This window comes from Carcharhinus amblyrhynchos, chromosome 11 (genome assembly GCF_965287045.1).
Source record: "Carcharhinus amblyrhynchos chromosome 11, sCarAmb.v2.hapA, whole genome shotgun sequence".
NCBI lineage: Eukaryota > Metazoa > Chordata > Chondrichthyes > Carcharhiniformes > Carcharhinidae > Carcharhinus > Carcharhinus amblyrhynchos.
This window is the reverse complement of record NC_137334.1, coordinates 12790708-12813329: the sequence shown is the minus strand read 5'-3', so window position 1 is coordinate 12813329 and position 22622 is coordinate 12790708.

Sequence of the window (22622 nt, the reverse complement as noted above, 5' to 3'; positions counted from 1 at the left end):
CCAAGCTATCAAGATAAGGCATTGCACCCCATTTTGGGCTTGATTTGGAGTATTGTGTGCAGTTCTGGGCACCTCACTCTAACAAGGATGTGGAAGCATTGGAGAAAGTACAGAGGAGATTTACCAGGATGCTGCCTGGTTTGGAGGGTAGGTCTTATGAGGAAAGGTTGAGGGAGCTGGGGCTTTTCTCTTTAGAGTGGAGGAGGATGAGAGGCGATTTAATAGTGGTTTATAAGATGATATGGCGGATAGATAGAGTGGACACGCAGGAGCTATTTCCTCGGGTGGATATAGCTGTTACTAGGGCATAAATATAAGCTTTGTGGTGGGAAATACAGGAGGGATGTCTGAGGTAGATTATTTACTCAGAGAGTGGTTGGGGTGTGAAATGCACTGCCTGCTGTGATTGTGGAGTTGGACACTTTGGGAACTTTCAAGCAGTATTGGATAGGCACATGGAGCACACTAGAATGTTAGGGAGTGGATATCTTGATCTTGGGTTCAGACAGAGCTCGGCACAACATCGAGGGCCGAAAGGCCTGTACTGTGCTGTACTGTTCTATGTTCTAAGTGGCGAGGTGGTAGGCTTAATAGTCTCCAAAGATTAGATTATGTTGGCTAATGGTCATCTTTATCCATACCTATCTTTTGCCATTATGAGTGATCCATTCCAGAATATCATAATACTACAGAAAGAGGCCACTCACCATGTCCTTTTGGCATCAGCTCTCCATGAAGTAACTTACCTGCTCCCCATTATCCGATCCAATTTTCTTTTGAAAGCCTTGATTGGACCTACCTCCACTACAGTATATTGTGCATTCTAAGCACTCACTGTCAAGCTTCTTTGTTCATGTTGCCATTTTCTTTTGCCAATTACCTTAAATCTGCGCTGTATTGTTCCCAATCCTTCCACCAATGAGAACAAATAGAGATCTCTCAGAATCCAGACCCCACATCAGCTATAGGCCTCTGATAACCTTACCGCACCCCTCAACCCCTCACCTCCCCTCCCTCCCCCTGAACAGACTTGCCCCTCCCCATAATTTTCTCCATTCCTATCTGACCGCTCTGGCCCATTCCACAGTGTTCTTCCTGATCTCCCCACCCACCTCAACCTCCCCCCACTGATGTTGCCCCGACCCCCAGTTTCCTCTATATTCCTCATCTGCGGCCCGGTGCCAAAGGCTTACCGGACATCTAACCAACCATTCACTATGCCTGACTGAGCCCAGGAAATGGAGCCCCAGAACTGGTCATTAATTTTGCCAGAACCTGAAGGAAACTCTTTCTTCCAGGATTGCTGACAACAAAACTGTCCGCGTGGCTCCTGTGGGACTGCATCATGCTTCCTTCCATCTCTCCATTAATCTTGGGATCTTAGAGTCAGTTAATAAGTTGGTGTTGAAGTCAGTACTATGCCTAGAAGCCAATTAAGACCCAAGGCAGAGAAATCAAATGGGAATCCCTAAAACTTGTGACAAGCTTTGTTCCTTCTTTGAAGTTTACTACAGCCCTCATTCTCCTGTACTGTGAAATACCTCTCTCTCTCACTCTCTCTATCTCACTCTCTCTCTCTCTACCCTTCATTCTCTATCTCAGCCTCTCGCTTTATCTCACTCTCAGGGTGGGATTTTACAGCCTTGTTCAAGCGAGACCAGAAATTCCCGCCCGAGGTCAATGGATATTTCCGTTGTCCACCCCTCCCCCACCCCAATTCAGTGGCGGGCGGGATGGTAGAATTCCGGTGTCTCTTTCTCTCTCTCAATCTCTTTTTCTCTCTCTCTTTTTCCTGATCATGCCCACAGTGCTCACTGTTGGTGGTTTTTAACTGTAACCATTGTCAGTGTGAATTGTTAACTGCCTGTGATGACATGCCTTAAGTATCACCTTCAGATGGAAAGGGCTTCAGGAAGATTTATCACAATGATAGCAGTGATGAGGGACTTAGTTATGTGGAGAGAATAGAGGACTCCAGATTGTTTTCTTTAGCGCAGGGTGAGCAAATATTTAATAGAGAGATTGAAAGGGAAAAGGATGCCAGAGAGGGGAGAACCATTCCTTGTCCCATTTGTGAAACCTGCTGGGAAATACATCTATGCGATAACAGACTTGGGCTCAGAACTGTGAAATCTTCCAGAACCAAAATGCCTGCCAACATTTGCTGCCTCACTTGGGTGAGGCATTGAACAACTACCAGTAGCTAAGGCAAAACATAGGGCAGCATGGTGCAGCAAAGAGTTCCACTGATTCTCCAGCGATCTGGGTTCAATTCCAGCCTTGGGTCACTGTCTGTCTGGAGTTTGCACATTCTCCCCATGTCCATGTGGGTTTCCCCCAGGTGCTCTGGTTTCCTCCCATGCTCCAAAGATGTGCGGGTTAGATGGATTGGCCATGCTAAGTTGACCCTTAGTGGCAGGGGGGATTAGCTAGGGTAAATATGTGGGGTTACAGGAACAGAGGACTGGGTGGGTTTGTGGTTGGTGCAGCTCAATGGGCCTCCTTCTGCACTTTAATGATTCTATGATTCCATGACAACCAAGTGTGAGTCACTACAGAGAGAAGGAGAAGGAACTGGGAAAAAATTACTCAGAGTTTGTATACCAATTAGTACAATCTTGCTCCCTTTCCTAATTCTTGATAAAAAATGAAATGGGTTAACCAAAGCAGCTCCATATTTTGTGAAACTTTTTAATTTAATCAGATGATACATTTCAGATGAAACGGTTTTTGGGGCGCCAATTAAATCTTGCTGCTTTATTTTGGATAGTCTAGTGTGTAATTACTTCTTGACAGGGAGCTCTGAACTAGACTGGAAAAAATGTTTTAGAAGTTACTTATTTGTCAGCAAGTAAGTTTTATGAAAAACATAATTGAGTTAACTTACCAAAATGATTCATTCTAGTTTCCAGGAGGTATGTGGAAATATATTACTGACCATTACCTCCTGTGATCCCTTTTAAGGAGTGCCTTTAATCATGTACAGGATTTGCCAGGAAGAATACAGTGCTCTCTTCTGGTCTGTACATTCCTAAATTTCTGTGACATTTCACCATTGTTCGTGCAGCGTGGGTGGTACGGTGCCACAGTAGTTAGCACTGCTGCCTCATCACCAGGGACCCTGGTTTGATTCCTTTCTGAGGTCAATGTCTGTGCAGAGTCTACACTTTCTCCCCGTGTCTGCGAGGGTTTCCTCTGGGTGCTCCGATTTCCTCCCACAGTCCAAAAGACATGCTGGTTAAGTGCGTCGGCCATGCTGAATTTTCTCTCAGTGTACCCGAACAGACATTGGAGTGTGGCGACCAGGGGATTCTCACAGTAACTTCATTGCAGTCTGAATGTAAGCCTACTTCTGACTAATAAATGAACTTTAAACTTTGTGGAAGAGATATCAACTGTAGCTTGGTGCATCACATTCTCATCTCAGAGTGAGAAGGTTATAGGTTTAAGTCCCACCCCAGAGACTTGAGTACATAATCTAAGGTGCCAGTGCAGTACTGAGGGAGCACTGCCATAAGATCATAATGTGGGTATGCTGGCGTTGGACTGGCGTAAACACAGTAAAAAGTCTGACAACACCAGGTTTTAGTCCAACCTATTTATTTGATAATATTCTCACAAGCTTTCGAGGGGACAGCCTCTTCGTCAGGTGAACTCTCCATTCACCTGACGAAGAGGCTGTCCCCTCGAAAGCTTGTGAGAATATTATCAAATAAATAGGTTGGACTAAAACCTGGTGTTGTCAGACTTTTTACTATAAGATCATAAGACATAGGTGCAGAATTAAGCCACTCGGCCCATTGAGTCTGCTCCACCATTCAATCATTGCGGATATTTTTATCATCCCCATTCTTCTGTCTTTTCCCCTTAACCCATGATCCCCTTATTAATCAAGAGCCTATCCATCTCTGTCTTAAAGACACTTAATGACCTGGCCTCCATAGCCTTCTGCGTCAAAGAGTTCCACTGATTCTCCACTCTCTGGCTGAAGAAATTCTTTCTCATCTTTGTTTTAAAGGATTGTCCCTTTAGCCTGAGGTTGCGCCCTCTGGTTCTAGTTTTTCTCTACTCAGGGAAACATCCTCTCCATGCCCACTCTATCCAGACCTCACAGTATCCTGTCAGTTTCAATAAGATCTCCCCTCATCCTTCTAAACTCCAACGGGTACAGACCCAGAGTCCTCAACCATTCCTCATACGACAAGCTCTTCATTCCGGGATCATTCTTGTGAACCTCCTCTGGACTTTTCCCAAGGCCAGCACATCCTTCCTTAGATATAGGGCCCAAAACTGCTCACAGTACTCCAAATGGGGTCTGACCAGAGCCTTATACAGTTTCAGAAGTACATCCCTGCACTTGTATTTTAGTCCTCGCGACATGAATGCTAACATTGCATTTGCCTTCCTAACTGCCGACTGAGCAAGTACATTAACTTTAAGAGATTCTTGAATAATGACTCCCAAGTCCCTCTGTGTTTCTGATTTCCTAAGCATTTTCCCATTTAGAAAATAATCAATGCTTCCATTCCTCCTTCCGAAATGCCTAACTTCACACTTTTCCACATTGTATTCCATTTGCCACTTCTTTGCCTAATTCTTTGCCCACTCTTCTAACCTGTCCATGCCCTTTTGCAGACCCGTCCTTCCTCAATATTACCTGACTCTCTACATATCCTTGTATCATCTGCAAACTTAGCAATGGTGCCTTTAGTTCCTTTCTCCAAATTGTTAATTTGTGAAAAGTTGTAGTCCCAGCACCGATTCCTGAGGCACACCACTAGTCACTGGCTGCCATCCTGAGAAAGACTCCTTTATCCCCACTCTCTGCCCACTGCCAGTCAGTCAATCTTCTATCCAGGATCTTACCCTTAACACCATGGGCACTTATTTAACTATCTGGTACCATGTCAAAGACCTTCTGGAAATCTGTATAAATCACGTCCACTGGTTCTCCTTCATCTAACTTCCTTGCTACCTCCTCAAAAAACTCTAACAGATTTGTCAGGCATGACCTCCACTTGACAAAACTATGCTGACTCAATCCTATTTTTTCATGCACTCTACAATCTCATCATTAGTAATGGACTCTAAAATCTTGCCAATGACCAAAGTCAGTCTAACTGGCCTATAATTTCCCATCTGCTACCTCCCTCTCTTCTTCAACAGTGGTGTTACGTTAGCTACTTTCCAGTCCTCTGCGATCCGCCCTGCCTCCAGTGATTACTGAAAGATCACCGCCAATGCCTCCACAATTTCCTCGCTATCTCTTTTAGAACCCTGCGGTGTAGTCTATCTGGTCCAGGTGATTTATCCACCTTCAGACCTTTCAGTTTGCCCAGAACCTTCTCCTTATTGATGGCCACTACACTCACCTGTGCCCCCTGACTCTCCTGGAGCTCTGGCATCCCACTAGTGTCTTCCACCATGAAGACTGATGCAAAGTAACTGCTCAGTTCCTCTGCCATTGCTTTGTTTCCTATAATTACTTCTCCAGCCTCATTTTCCAGTGGTCCAATGACTATTTTTGCCTCTCTCTTACCTTTCATATATTCAAAAAAACTCTTCCTATCTTCTTTCATATTACTAGCTAGCTTACGCTCATATTTCATTTTTGCACCCCCCCCCCAATTTCTTTTTTAGTTGTCCCTGCTTACTTTTAAAGGCTTCCCAATCCCTCTGGCTTCCACTAATCCTTGCCACGTTGTTTGCTTTTCCTTTTGCTTTTATGCTGCCCTTGACTTCCCTTGTCAGACATGGATGCCTCGTCCTCCCCTTAGCATGTTTTCTCTTCTTTGGGATGAATTTCTAGTTGTGAATAACTCTCAAAAACTCCTGCCATTGCTGTTTCATTGTCCTCCCTGCTAGGCTCCCTTTCTAATCAGCTCTGGCCAGCTCCTCCCTCATGTCTTTGTAGTTACCTTTATTTAATTGTAATACCGTTACATCTGATTCCAGCTTCTCCCCCTCAAACTGCAGGGTAAATTCGATCATATTGTGGTCACTGATCCCTAAGGGTTCCTTCACCTTAAGTTTCCTAATCAAATTTACCTCATTACACACCAAATTCAGAATTGCCTGTTCCCTAATCGGCTCTGTCACAAGCTGCTCCAAAAAGAACCACCTCTTAGACATTCACAAATTCTTTTTCTTGGGATTCACTACCTACCTAATTTTTCCAGTTTACCTGCATATTGAAGCCCCCATGAATATTGTAATATTGTCTTTTTTAGATGCCTTTTCCATCTCCTGATATATTTTCTGCCCCATGTCCTGACCTCTGCTAGGGGCCTGTACATATCTCCCATCAGGGTCTTTTTACCTTTGTGATTCCTTAACTCCACCCACAGAGATTTTATACCTTCTGATCTGATATCACTTCTTGCTGTTGATTTAACTTCATTCCTTACTAATAATGCAACCCTGCCCCTTTACCCATCTGCCTGTCCTTCCGATAGGATATATATCCTTGGATATTTAGATCACAGCCCTGATCCCCTTGCAGCCACATCTCTGTGATGCCCACAACATCGTACGGCCAATTTCAATGTGCACAACAAGTTCATTTACCTCGTTCCGTATACTGCTTGCATTTAAGTATAACACCTTCTCATACTTGTCACCTTTTTTGCTATGTCTGAGGTTAGATTCCTGCCATCTCCCATACTCTCTGTTCTATTACATGGTCTGGAAACTTTACTAACCTCTCCTGAGCCCTCAGCTCCATTACCCTGCACTTCTACCCTCTTCTTTAACTTTGATTTTCTAATTTTCCATACAACTGAACCCTCCCCCCACTATTTAGTTTAAAGCCCTATCTACAGCCCTAGTTATACAATTTGCCTGGACTCTGGTCCCAGCACAATTCAGGTGAAGACTGTCCCATCGGAACAGGCCCCCTCTTCCCCAATACTGATGCCAATGTCCCATAAATTCAAACCCATTTGTCCCACACCAATATTTGAACCATGCACTTACCTTCTTAATCTTATTGACCCTTTGCCAATTAGCTTGTGGCTCAGGAAGTAATCCAGAGTTTATTACCTTTTTGGTTCTGGTTTTTATGTGAGCCCCTAGCTGTTCATATTCCCTTAGCAGAACTTCTGTTCCTGTTCTACTTATGTCATTGGTACCTACGTGGATCACGACAACTGGATCTTTACCCTCCCACTCCAAGTTCCTCTGCAGCCCAGATGAGATATCCCGAATCCAAGACCAGGCAGGGAACACAACCTTTGGGATTCTTGATCCTGGTCACAGAGAACAGTGTCAATGCCCTTAACTATACTATCCCCAGTTATGACTACATTTATCTTTTCTCCCCCCACTTGAATGGCTCCCTGTACCACGGTGCCATGGTCAGTTTGCTCATCCTCCCTGCAGTACCCGTTCCCGTCCACACAGGGAGCAAAAATCTCAAATTTGTTGGATAAGTTCAGGGACTAAGGCTCCTGCAACCCTACCTCCTGGATCCCTCTATCTGTCTCACTCACAGCTTCACCCTCCTGTCCCTGACAACTGGCTGAATTCAGGGTATTTAATCTAAGAGGTGTGACTGCCTCCTGGAACACAGTGTCCAGATATCTCTCCCCTTCCCTGATGTGTCACAGCTCCAAAGCTCAGAATCCAGCTCACCCACTCTGAGCAGGAGTTCCTCAAACAACCAACATGACAGATGAACTCACTGGGAACCACAGTGGGGTTCACCAGCTCCCACATCATGCATGAGCAATGCATTACCTGAATGCCATCTCTATTTTTATTTAATTTGCTCTTAATTTGGGTTTTAATTTTTTTATTTATATATCTCTATTACCTCAGTCTCAACACAATGTCAGTAATTTAAATGGATTTTCAAATTTAGTACAAGCTCCCTGTTAGCCAATCGAATCACAGCCCTCCTGTGATGTCAGTTTTAATTTTTTAAATTCTGAACTCATTGTCAGTTTCAGAGAATCAAGCGTAGCACTTACTGACCAATCAGCACTCTCCCTTACTGACCAATCAGCACTCTCCCTTACTGACCAATCAGCACTCTCTCTTACCGACCAGTCAGCACTCTCCCTTACCGACCAATCAGCATTCTCCCTTACTGACCAATCAGCACTCCCCCCTTACTGACCAATCAGCACTCTCCCTTACTGACCAATCAGCACTCTCCCTTACTGACCAATCAGCACTCCCCCTTACTGATCAATCAGCACTCTCTCTTACCGACCAATCAGCACTCTCCCTTACCGACCAATCAGCACTCTCCCTTACTGACCAATCAGCACTCCCCCCTTACTGACCAATCAGCACTCCCCCCTTACTGACCAATCAGCACTCTCCCTTTCTGACCAATCAGCACTCCCCCCTTACTGACCAATCAGCACTCTCCCTTTCTGACCAATCAGCACTCTCCCTTACTGACCAATCAGCACTCTCCCTTACTGACCAATCAGCACTCTCCCTTACCGACTAATCAGCACTCTCCCTTATTGACCAATCAGCACTCCCCCTTACTGACCAATCAGCACTCTCCCTTACTGACCAATCAGCACTCTCCCTTGTAGCCTTTGCTGTCTGTTTCACCCAACGTCCTGTTTTCACCCAACTCTAAAAGCACCCCTCACAGTCAGGCAGCACTCACCGTGCAGTCAGAGCAGCACTGCGAGACATTGTTTTTTATAGGCACAACTTACAAAGGCCTGTTGTTCAACGATGCTGTTGGAAGTGCCAGCTTTCAGATGAAGACTTAAATTATGCCCCCCACTGCCCACTCCCCCCCCCCACCCCCCGGCCTCTCGGGAGGGGTAAAAGAACCCATGGTACGGCCACAATAATGAGCAGCTAACTTTGATGTCCTGGCAAATATTTACCCCTCAGTCAGACCTAGTCATTATCACATTGCAGTTTGTGGAATCTTGCTACTGTGTGTCTTACATTACAACAGTGACCACACTTCAAAAGCATGTAAATGACTGCAATGTTTGTTTGGGACATTCTGCAGTGATGTCCCAAAGGCGCAGTGAAACAGTTGAGGCTACCTCATTGAATGTTTCTAAGCAAAGATTGGTACATTTTTGAATAGTAAAGGAATTAAGGGTTATGGTGAGAAGGCGGGTAAGTGGAGCTGAGTCCACAAAAAGATCGGCCATGATCTTATTGAATGGCGGAGCAAGCTCAAGGGGCCAGATGCCTACTCCTGCTCCTAGTTCTTATGTTCTTATTATGAAAACATCTTCCTTGGCCATCAAGTGCTGGGTGGGACTTGAACCTGGAGCATCTGATTCAGGGGCAGGGCAGCTCCCCACTGTGTGTCCCCTGTACTAAATATGGCACCTCTGTTAATGTAGCGCTCTATAAATGATATGATCATGTCAAAATAATAGGCAGAAAAAGAGTATCGTGACCAACCCCTCCATCCCACCCTTCAGTAACTGGTTTTAAAGATCTTTCCAAATGACTCTGAAGAGCTTGTACTAACTATAAATAGTTCAGTTATAATTTTTGGATAATGAGAAATACTGGTCTATGTGACCTAGTGACATTTGATCTGGAAGTGGTACAAACAGGTAGTAAGTTAAAATACAGAGGCCATGTGACAAACATACAGAAGAACAGAGACACCAAGAGGACAGACAGACGAAGTAGCATGGTAGTACAGTAGTTAACACTGCTACTTCACAGCGCCAGGGACCTGGATTCGATTCCCGGCTTGCGTCACTATCTGTGTGGATTCTGCACATTCTCCCCATGTCTGCATGGGTTTCCTCCAGGTGCTCCCACATTCTGAAAGACGTGCTAGTTAGGTACATTGACTCGAAAAATGTGGTAACTAGGAGAATTTCATGTAACTTCATTGCAGTGTTAATGTGAGCCTTACTAGTGACTAATAAATAAACTTTAAGCTGGCTGCTGCCTCCAGAGAATTGGCTAAGTCCTTGAAGAAAAGGGACTGAAAGTCTGCTTGGAAGGACTGGTGGGGTGTGGCACGGTGGCACAGTGGTTAGCACTGCTGCCTCACAACGCTAGGGGCCCGGGTTCAATTCTGGCCTGGGATCACTGGCTGTGTTTGCACATTCTCCCTGTATCTGCGTGGGTTTCCTCCAGGTGCTCCGGTTTCCTCCCACAGTCCAAAGGTGTGCGGATTAGGTTGATTGGTCATGCTAATTTGACCTTAGTGTCAGGGTGATTAACAGAGTTAATATGTGGGAATACGGAAGTGGGGGCAGGGTGGGGTTATGGTCGGTGCAGACTCAATGAGCGGAATGACCTCCTTCTGCACTGTAGGCATTCTATGATTCTGTGACTGTGTGGCTAAAACTGGGAGATACTCGGATGGAGGGAGGGCTGCCTAATGCTGTGAAATAGCCTTTGTTGTATCTGCTATTCCGTGTGTAATTTATAGTTGGTAGCAATAGTCTTTATTTTGGGTTCAGTGGATTTAGTTCATTTAGTTTATGAATCACCATGGAGATTATAATACAAGCCATTATTTCAATTGGGGTTGGGGCAGAGGGGCATGTGATTTGACCTCATTTCATTGGCCCGATGATGGTGCCTGACTGTAGTGGGCAGGAATAGCATCAATGATGGTGGATGGGAGTAAAAGCTGCTGGAGAGTGGGCAGTGTGTAGGAGCAAGGTTACACTGCCCTCAGGAACCCAGCAGCACAATCCCCAAACAAGATAAATATAGGAGATAAGCGTGATCAGGAAAGATTGCGACCAGGTGATGGACAGTTAAAGTATTGCAGTGACACCAGAATTAACATCCCAGTTTCTTCACAAAGAAATTTGAAAAAAATGGCATAGATCTGGGCTTTTTGTAGCCAAGACTTTGGCTACTTTCACTTAAGAAGTTACTATGAAATATTATGTCATCCTTAGTCAGCCTGGAGTTAAAATAGCACACAGGTGCTAGTGACATAATTGAGATGCCACCCCAGTTTGGGGTGGGCAGCTTTTCCATACCTAATTTCCAGTAATTTAGGCTGAGGGCTCAGTCTTGAAGCTTAGTGGTAGCATCCCATCTCTTGGCCAGAAGCACTGGGTTCAAGTCCCACTTGATGGCTATGGAAGGTGTAATGTGTAACGTACAAATTGACTGATTATTGGCCTGTAAGTCTTTCCAATATGCCTGATGGCATGTTGTAAGAATAGCAGAGTTTCCTGGTCAGCAGAAAGTGATGGCACACCACTGCCAAGCATAATCATGGATCAATCCAATGGAAGTCTCAGTTGCCAGTGGCCTCTTGGAACACAGGACGTAAAATAAGAACATAAGAAATAGGAGCAGGAGTAGGCCATCTAGCCCCTCAAGCCTGCCCCGCCATTCAATAAGATCATGGCTGATCTGATAGTGGTTCAGTTCCACGTTCCTGCCTGCTCCCCATAATCCTTAATTCCCTTATTGGTCAAAAGTCTATCTACCTGTGACTTAAACACATTTAACAAGGTAGCCTCCACTGCTTCAATGGGCAGAGAATTCTAAAGATTCACTACCTTCTGGGAGAAGAAGTTCCTCCTCAACTCTGTTCTAAATTGATTCCCCCTGATTTTGAGGCTGTGCCCTCTAGTTCTTGTTTCCATTCTAAGTGGAAATAATTTCTTTGCTTCTACCCTGTCTAGCCCCTTCATTATCTTATATGTCTCCATAAGATCTCCCCTCAGCCTTTTAAACTCCAACGAGTCCAGTCTTCTCAATCTCTCCTTATATGCTAACCCCCTCATCTCCAGAATCAACTTGTTGAACCTTCTCTGCACCCCCTCCAAAGCTAATATATCCTTTCTCAAATAAGGGGACCAAAATTGTACGCAGTACTCTAGGTGCAGCCTTACCAGTATCTTGAACAATTGCAGCAAGACCTCCCTGCTTTTATACTCCATCCCTCTCGCGATAAAGGCCAACATTCCATTTGCCTTCTTGATCACCTGCTGCACCTACAAACTGAGATTTTGTGATTCATGCACAAGAACACCCAGGTCCTTCTGCACAGCAGCATGTTATAATTTTTCACCATTGAAATAATAGTCCATTTTACTATTATTCCTTCCAAAGTGGATAACCTCACACTTGCCAACGTTATACTCCATCTGCCAGATCCTTGCCCATTCACTTAGCCTATCCAAATCTCTCTGCAGACTTTCTGTGTCCTCCACACAATTGGCTTTCCCACTCACCTTTGCGTCATCTGCAAAATTTGTTACCCTACACTCGGTCCCCTCCTCCAGATCATCTATGTATATGGTAAACAGTTGAGGCCCCAGCACCGACCCCTCCGGCACGCCACTGGTCACCAACTGCCGACCGGAAAAGCACCCATTTATTTCAACTCTCTGCTTTCTGTTAGATAGCCAATCTTCAATCCACAATAACACTTTACCCCCAACTCAGTGTATCTTTGTCTTCTGCAGCAACCTTTTGTGAGGCACCTTATCGAACGCCTTCTGGAAATCTAAAAACACCACATCCACCGGTTCCCCTCTGTCAACCACACTTGTTTCATCTTCATAAAAATCCAGTAAATTAATCAAACATGACTTTCCCTTCATGAATTCATGCTGTTTGTTTGATTGAACCATTCTTTTCCAGGTGTCCTGCTATTTCTTCCTTAATGATAGATTCCAGCATTTTCCCAACTACGAATGTTAAGCTAACTAGCCTATAGTTACCCACCTTTTGTCCATCTCCTTTTTTAAACAGTGACGTTACATTAACTGTTTTCCAATCAGCTGGCACCTCCCCTGGGGTCCAGCAAATTTTGATAAATTACAACTAATGCCTCTGCTATTACTTATGCCGTTTCTTTTAGTATCCTGGGATGCATTCCATCTGGACCCAGGGACTTGTCTACCTTTGGTCCCATTAGCCTACCCAGCACTACCTCTTTAGTAATAGTGATTGTTTTAAAGTCCTCAACCCCTACAGTCCCATGACCGTCAATTATTGGTATGCTATTTGTGTCCTCCACTGTGAAGACCGACACAAAAAACTTTAAGGCCTCGGCCATTTCCTTGTTTCCCATTATTAAATCCCCCTTCTCATCTTCTAAGGGTCCAACATTTACTTTAGCCACTCTTTTCCGTTTTATATATTTGTAAAAACTTTTACTATCAGTTTTTATATTTTGTGCTAATTTAGTTTCATAATCTATCTTTCCTTTCTTTATTGCTTTCTTAGTAGTTCTTTATTGTTTTTTAAAGCTTTCCCAATCTTCTAGTTTCCCACTAATTTTGGCCACTCTGTATGCATTGGTTTTTAATTTGACGCTCTCCTTTATTTCCTTAGTTATCCACGGCTAGTTATCCCTTTTCTTACATTCCTTCTTTTTCACTGGAATATACTTTTGCTGAGTATTGAGAAAAATCTCCTTAAAAACCCTCCACTGTTCCTCAGCTGTCCTACCAACTAATCTGCGCTCCCAGTCTCCATTAGCCAACTCTACCCTCATCCTATTGTACTCCCCCTTGTTCAAGCAGAGGACACTGGTTTGGGACCCTACTTTTTCACCCTCCATCTGTATTAGAAATTCAACCATATTGTGATCACTCATTCCAAGAGGATCCCTCACAAGAAGATCATTAATTTTACCTGTCTCATTACACAGGACCAGATCCAAGATAGCTCGCTCCCTCGTAGGTTCTGTAACATACTGTTTGAGGAAACTATCTCAGTGCTGTCACTGCTGTGTTGTAGTGAACGTGGTAGCCAATTTGTGCAGAGCAAGACCCCACAAGTCAGAAACATGATAATGAACAGATAATTTTTTTTTTAGTGAGCATGATAAAGAGTGAAATATTGGCCAGGACACTGAGTGGAACTCCTCTGCTTTTCTTTAAGTAATGCCGTGGGGGTGGCACTGTGGCACAGTGGTTAGCACTCCTGCCTCACAGCGCCAGGGACCTGTGTTCAATTCCCAGCTTGGGTCACAGTCTGTGTGAAGTCTACATGTTCTCCTGTGTCCACGTAGGTTTCCTCTGGATGCTCTGGTTTCCTCCCACAGCCCAAAGATGTGTGGGTTAGGTGCATTGACCATGCTAGATTGACCCTTGGTGTCCTGGGATGCATAGATTAAGGGATTAATGAGGTAAATATGTGGGGTTACTGGAATGAGGCCTAGGTGGCATTGTTGTCGGTGCAGACTTGATGGACCGAATGGCCTCCTTCTGCACTGTAGGGTTCTATGATCTTTTACATTTATCAGTAAGGATAAACAGAGCCTCCACTTAATGTCTCATCTGGTAAAGTGCAGATAGGGAATTAAATATCAACCTCCAAATCAATGCTATGAGGCATTCAAGGAGAAAAAAACAGATATTGAAAGTGTGTTATAATTACATTTTCTTTGACCATTTATTAGTTACAAATATATTACAGATGGGATAAAAGGCTTGTTTGAAAACATAGTCCCATTCAATTGGGTAATTAAAAGCCTGTTTGTATGGAGGTGAGAAGGCAGGGTGCCACGAGAGCGGATTTGCCAGGTGATTATTGGCAAGAGCCTTGAGGAAAGAGGCAGAGTGATCAGAGATGGCGCATGGTGTGATGAAGCCTCTAGGAACACCCCTGAACAGAACTGGCAACCCTAGTCCCTGAACTAACTCACGTGCCTCGGCTGCAGTATTGTGTGGTGCGGTGTGTGTGTGTGTGTGTGTGTGTGTGTGTGGAGCTCCTCCTTTTAATATTATGGTAACTGGCTCACAATCTCATTCCGCTTTGGGCAAACAGTTCACCATTTGCTGTACTGTGAACTGTGCATTTGATTCCGCACCAGCGAGGAGTAGGTGTGGCTGCCAAGCAATATAAACAGTTTAGTAAAGGAAATCCATCAGACCAAACTGATTCCACTGATTAAACTATACACAAAGCTGATGAAAAGCAGCTGAGGGGTTTTAAACATCAGAGGCATAGTTTATTCCTTTGGGTATTGAATATCCGGTGTAGATTTCAGAAGATATGCAAGGGATCACACTGTACCATCAAAATGGCGATGGGTGGGGTTAATTTGTTTTCGGTTTCCATACAGAAATATGTAAGCATTCAGGATATTCTTTGATGTTCTTGTACATATTCAGTTTTAACGTTAAGGCAAGTCTTCCATTTTACCCATCATCTCTCTTAGTTTTGATTGCATCAGAATCCCATGCTGGCTCAATGATTCCACATCATCCCTGCCGAATCATCCCTCCCTCCTCTCCCACTAAAGATGATGATTCATTTTTGAATCTAAACAATTGAAGGGAGACTTTGCCTCCAGTGCTCTGCTGGTTTTTCCAGTCAGATCATAGAATCCCTACAGTGCACAGGGAGGCCATTCAGCCCATCGAGCCTATACCATACACATTCCCACCCAGGCCCTATTCCTATAACCCCACATATTTACGCTGCTAATCCCTCTGACACTAGGATCAATTTAGCATGGCTAATCAACCTAACCCACATAACTTTGGAGTGTGGGAAGAAACTGGAGCACCCAGAGGAACCCATCCAGACATGGGGAGAATGTGCAAACTCAACAACAACTCCACATATTTACCCTACTAATCCCCCTGACTCTAGGGTCAATTTAGCATGGCCAATCCACCTAACCCACATAACTTTGGAGAGTGGGAGGAAACCGGGCACCTGGAAGAAACCTATGCAGACACAGGGAAAATGTGCAAACTCTAAAGAGACTGTGTCCCAAGGCTGGAATTGAACTTGGGTCTCTGGCACTGTGAGGCAGCACTGCTAACCACTGTGCAACCATGCTGCCCATGTGCATTTCTTCCTCTTACTTCCCATATCTATCACTGCACACAGACGGTGACCTGAGGCGGGATTGGACCCTGGTCACTGGCGCTGTGAGACAGCAGTGCTAACCACTGTGTCACCATGCCACCCTCATTTTTAAGTATTTATTCTTGGGATGTGGGTGTTATTGGCAAGGCCGACATTTGTTGTTCAAATCTAATTGCCTTTAACTGAGGCAGTTAAGCATCAACCTCTTTGCCGCGGATCTGGAGACACATGTAGGCCAGACCAGGTAGCAATGGCAGATTCCCTTTCTTGAAGGACATTTGTGAACCAGGTGCGTTTTTACTATTACTAAAAGTTTCATGGTCGCTATTACTGAAGCTAGCTTTCAATTCCAGATTAATTAATTGAATCAAAATTCAGCTGGCATGGTGAGATTTGAACCCATGTCCCTAGAATATACGCTAGATTACTTGTCCAGAGACATTACCATGACAACACAATCTCCCCTAAATAATGGGAACTAATGAAATGGCAGGGGAATAGAACAGATATTGGGTGGAATTTTCTTGTCCCACCCACCTGCTATGTAAGCAGGTGGGGGTGGACTATGCAAAGGTCCGTTGACCTGCTTTTGCCATCAAACGTGATATAGATTACAAAAGCAGAGAGGTCATGATGGAGTTGTATAGAATTTTGGTGAGGCCGCAGCTAGAGTACTGTGTGCAGTTCTGGTTGCTACATTATCAGAAGGATATGATTACATTGGAAGGGGAGCAGAGGAGATTCACCAGGATATTGCTTGGGATGGAACATTTGAGCAATGAAGAGAGGTTGGGTTGTTTTCTCTGGAGCAGAGAAGATTGAGGGGTGACCTGATTGAGATGTTCAAGATTGTGAGGAGCATGGACAAAGTGGATAGGGAACAGTTGTTCCCCTTAGTTGAAAGGTCAGTCACAAGGGGATACACGAGGGGTGGGAGGTCCAGGGGGGATTTGAGGAAAATATTTTTTACCCAGAGTTGTGACGATCTGGAATGCGCTGCCTGGGGGTTGGCGGAGGCGGGATGCCTCACATCCTTTAAAAAGTATCTGGATGAGTACTTGGCACGCCATAACATTCAACGCTATGGGCCAAGTGCTGGCAAGTGGGGTTAGGCGGACAGGTCAGGGCTTTTCATGCATTGGTGTGGACTCAATGACCGAAGGGTCTCTTCTGCACAGTAATATTCTGTGATTCTGTGGCTGTGAGCGGGAATTTCCAGCCTTAGGGCAAACGCGGCTGGAAAATTCCATCCATTGTGCCTGCTTTCATGGTAGAAGACACAAATAACATTCCAGGAATTATCTTAAATCAAGAGGTGAAAGGAACTTAAAGCAATCAGGAAAAGGATACTGAGAAAATGATTGGAACTGAAGGCTAACAAGTCTCAGATTCTGGTTGGCTTCAACCTAGGGTCGGAAAAGAAATGGCTGCAGTGATACTCGATGCATTGGTTGTAATTTTACCAAATTCTTTGATTCTGGATCAGATTGGAAAATAGTAAATGTGACTCCTCCATTCAAGAAAGGAAGAAGACAGAAAGTGCAAAACTACAGGCCAGTTAGTTTAACATCTGTCATTGGGAAAATGCTAGAATCCATTATTAAGTAGGCTATATCAGAGCGCTGAGAAAATCTCAATGCAACCAGGCAGAGTCAACATGGTTTTGTGAAAGACAAATTGTGTTTGACGAAGTTATCGCAGTTCCCTGAAGAAGTAACAACCAACATGGATAAAGAGGAATCCTTAGATGTGATGTACTTGAGTTTCCAGAAGGCTCAAAGATTACACCACAAAAGAAGGCCTCAAAATGTTGGGGGTAACAGATAAGCATGGATAGAGGTTTGGTTACCTAACAGGTACAGAGAGTAGGGATAAATAGGTCGCTTCTGGGATGGCAAAATATAGCAAGTGGAATGACAAAGCAGCCTCAACCATTTACAATCTATACCAGTGACTAGGAGGAAGGTACCAAATATATGATTGCTAAATTTGCTGATAACACAGATAGGGGAGAGTAAATTGTGAAGAGGATATAAGTCTGCAAAATGATGTAGATAGGTTAAGTGTGTGGACAAAAATTTGGCCAATGGAGTATAATGTGAACTAGTCCACATTGGCAAGAATAATAGAAAAGCAGTGCATTACTTAAATGGAAAGAGATTGCATAACTCTGCAGTACAGGGGGATCTAGATGTCCTGGTGCATGGATCACAAAAAGGTAATAAATGCAGGTACAGCAAGTGATAACAAAGATAAATGGGATATTAGTGTTCATTGCAAGAGGATTAGAATGTAAAAGTAGGGAAGTTTTGCTGAAGCTATACAAGGAGTTGGTGAGCCCATGTCTGGGTGCTAGGGTACAATGCCAAGGGGCAATGTTGAGGGACTTCCCCTGGGGACCCCCACCCAGATTTCCCCATGTGTGTGGGTGGAGTTCTCCATGTCCATGAGGGGGGATTCTCTGTGACTATGGTGGGGGGGATGTTCCCTATGTCCTTGGGAGCCCCAACCTCTTGAAAACCAACATTGCCACCTGGGTGGGCTCTTTCAAACTCCACCAGCCTGATTATTTGATTTGATTTAATTTATTATTGTCATATGTATTAGTGAAAAGTATTGTTTCTTGCGTGTTATACAGACAAAGCATACTGTTCATAGAGAAGGAAAGGAGAGAATGCAGAATGTACTGTTACAGTCATAGTTAGGGTGTAGAGAAAGATCAACTTAATAATGGTAGGTCCATTCAAAAGTCTGATGGCAGCAGAGAAGAAGCTGTTCTTGGTATGTGACCTCAGATTTTTGTATCTTTTTCCTGATGGAAGAAGATAGAAGAGAGTATGCCTGGGATGTGTGAGATCCTTGATTATGCTGTCTGCTTTTCCAAGGTAGTGGGAAGTGTAGACAGAGTCAATGTATGGGAGTGCGGTTTGCATGATGGATTGGGCAACATTCATGACCTTTTGTAGTTTCTTGCAGTCTTGGGCAGAGCTGGAGCCAGATGATTGTGTGGAACCTGCCTCCAGCATTATTGGAAAATATGGCGAGGAAAGCCAACTGTGCATCTGGCATGCTCCGTACCTGCCTGAGCCTACACTTAGACAAAAAAGCATAAAATTCATCCGATGAGCCTGACAGTAAGTGCATTGTGGAAATGTTATGCATTCAATTTCCATAAATCTACTTTGTGTAATTGTTTTCAGATGACAGAAAAGGACAATAGGTCCAAAGTTTATTGTCCTTTTTATTTGGAATTCATTTCCTTCAATCACTTCTCTCCACTAAAGTGTTCATAGCATCCCTACAGTGCAGAAGGAGGCCATTTGGCCCTTCCAGTTCGCACTGACCATAATCCCACTCAGGTCCTATCCCTACAACTGCATGCATTTACTCTAGCTAGTATGACAATCCACCTAACCCACACACCTTTGGACTGTGAGATGAAACCAGAGCACTGGGAGGAAACCCATGCAGACACAGGGAGATTGCGCAGACTCCGCATAGACAGTGACCCAAGCCCTGGAATCAAACCCGGATCCCTGGCACTATGAGGCAGTAATGCTAACCGTGCCACCATAATTGTCTTGTCTTGTTGCTTGATTCTCTTCACTCCATTGTTTTTTTCACTGGCTCAAACAGTGCTTTTTTCAATAAACCTCTGATCTTTGCACAAAAAATCTGCCCTTCCATTCTGCCTTCCATCATCTTAGAACATTCTAAAATATTTTACAGTCAATTAGCTAGCTTGAAATGTACATGCTGTTGCAAACGTAGGAAGGTTGGCCACAAAGTCTGTGTAAAGCAAAATGAGTAAAGTTTATTTTATTGGTCACATGTAGGCTTACATTAACACTGCAATGAAGTTACTGAGAAAATCCCCTAGTTGCCACATCCTGGCGACGGTGAGGGTACACTGAGAGAGAATTTATCAATCAGTGCACCTAACCAGCATGTCTTTGGAAAGATCCCACAAATAGTATTGTGATAATGGGTGGGATTGTCAGCACAACCCAAGCTGTGTGTTACACAGCTGAGGTGGTACGCTATTGGCTGACAGCGGGATCTTCTGGAAGATTCCACTGATTTAAAGGGCGAGAAAGTTCTGGACAACATTTTTAATGGTGCAGGATGAGGATAAATGTAGGCAAAGACACCATGATTAACTCTGTTGCTCCTCTTCAAAATAATACCATCATATCTTCTTCCAAATAGTACCGGCACAATGGCACAGTGATTAGTACTGCTGCCTCACAGTACCAGGATTCCTGACTTGGGTCACTGTCTGTGTGGGGTTGCACATTCTCCCCATGTCTGCATGAGTTTCCTCTGGGTGCTCTGTTTCTTCCCACAATCCAAGGATGTGTGGGTTAGGGTGATTAGCCATGCTAAATTGCCCCTTAGTGTCAGGGGGACTAACTAAGGTAAATGCGTGGGGTTATGGGGATAGGGCCTGGGTGGGATTGTGGTTGGTGCAAATTTGATGGGTTGAATGGCCTCTTTCTGCACTGCAGCAATTCTATGGATCTGTGCTTCAATATATCAGATCTGTAATGATCTCACTGAATGGTGGAGCAGACTTGATGGACTGAATGGCCTTCTTCTGCTTCTACACCTCGTGATATCTTATAAGTGCATCAAGAAGGTTGGACTGGTTTAATATCTCACCTGAACATTGGTACCTTCGACAGGGAAATCCTTCAGCTGGCCTGGAGTGTCTGGGTTATGTACTGAAGTGTCATAATAGGGTTTTAACCACAACCTTCTAACCCGGGGTAAGAAGTCTCATAACTCCAGGTTAAAGTCCAGCAGGTTTATTTAGAATCATGAGCTTTCGGAGTCCTGCTCCTTCCTCAGATGAGTCCACACAGTCCTCAATCCTCACAGATTCCTCATCTGATGAAGAAACAGTGCTCCGAAAGCTCATGATTCCAAATAAATTGGACTTTAACCTGGTGTTGTGAGACTTCTTACTGTGCTCATCCTAGTCCAATGCTGGCATCGCCACATCATTCCTAATTCAGAGGCAATACGAGTGCTGTCCACTGAGGCACAACTGACACAAAATGAAAAGCAACTGATGGCACTGCAACAGTTAAAACTTTGCAGCTGTTTGGTATTGTGTGGAAGTGGCTGAGAGTTTGTGGGTGCTGCACCTCTGTAGTCCTTTTACCAGAGAGAGGAGAAGCTATTAACATACCTGTAGCGTGCCCCGAACTTCTTGTGGCTTTGGAGGCAGTCAGGGCTATTTGCAAATCCATCAAGGGTTTCTATATTTGCTCCAGGTCAGAAATGCAACACATGGTTTGCATCTTGGCATCGGGAGAGGGCCCCCATTCACTTGTAATGGTTTTTCTTTTCTGTACTCGCACTCCCTTTTTCTCTCTCTTAATGGCGCCCAGATGGAGCTATTAAAAGCTCATATTTCCTCTGTATAGATCAAATGGATTCAAAGCTGCATCAAGTGTGGAGTTACTGCTGGCCTCAGATCTGCTTAAATTTCAAAAGAAATGCATTGCAAGAAGGAAAAATGCCACGAACATTAAAAGCTTCAAATGGGATTATTGAAAATTAAATATGAAATACAATTAAGATTTACACTGGCCTATTGTTCTGTATGTCGGCTCAAAGAGAGGAAGGCTCTTTAGACACCGAAAAGTTAAAATTTATTTATTCGTCACAAGTAGGCTTACGTTAACACTGCAATGAAGTTACTGTGAAAATCCCCTAGTTGCCACATTTTGGAAGAATTTAGGATGGCCGGTGCACCTAACCTGCACATCTTTGGAGTGTGGGAGGAAACCAGAGCACCCGGAGGAAACCCACACAGACACAGGGAGAATGTGCAAACTCCACACAGACAGTGACCCAAGCTGAGAATTGAACCCAGGCCCCTGGTACTATCAGGCAGCAGTGTTAACCACTGTGCCACCGTGCTGCCCAAAAAATAGGATAGAGGATAACACTCTCATGTGTGAACATGGTGGTTCAGTGGCTATGTTCCTGTACCAATAATCTTGAGAATGTGACTGAACATTTTATTGTGGCAAGCTGAGAGTTTGAATTCAACTTTTTAAAATAAAGTCCAAAAGTAAAAAGCTGGCACCAGTAAAAGCAACCATGGAGCTGAGTGACTCGACAATGTCCTTCTGGGAAAGAAATCTGCTGTCCTTACCGTGTCCGACCTAAGTGTGACCCCAGTCTTACACCAGAAAGGTTAACCCTTTAACTCTCTGCAGAAGTGACTTAACAAGCCACCTATTTGACGAAGACAAAACCTGGGGATTGAGTAGTTGGGGACAGATAATAAATCCTGGCCTTTGCAATTGTAAGCACTTCCTGAGAATGAATGAATGAATAAAACAAAAATCTGAATAATATTGGCAGAGATATTGTCAATAACCTTGGGGCGCTTCAGTGATGGGGCCAGCAAGCGTTCATTTAGCTGCCTCACATTTCGTAACTCCTTTGATGCTGAATTCTTAATGTTCTCATTTGCTATCATAATTACAGTCAACAAGAAACATACTTAATCTGGAGATAAATTATTATATAACTGGTCAGTTTTCACTAAATTTGAAGCAGGAGGCATTGAATGAATATGTTGTCTGGAAACATGCCAGTGCCTACTTTCGAATTGATATGAGATACCCTTTCTGCGGGATGAGGATTTTTTTTCTTAAAAAGTAAAAGCAAAGTAAAGCTTATTTATCAGTCACAAGTAGGCTTTCATTAACACTGCAATGAAGTTACTGTCAAAATCTCGTGTGGGAGCTGGTTGGAAGAAGACCTTAGTCTTCCAGTTCTTTAGTGAGAGACCCATTTTTTTCATATGCTACGGAAAAGGAGGCAACAATGTCCTG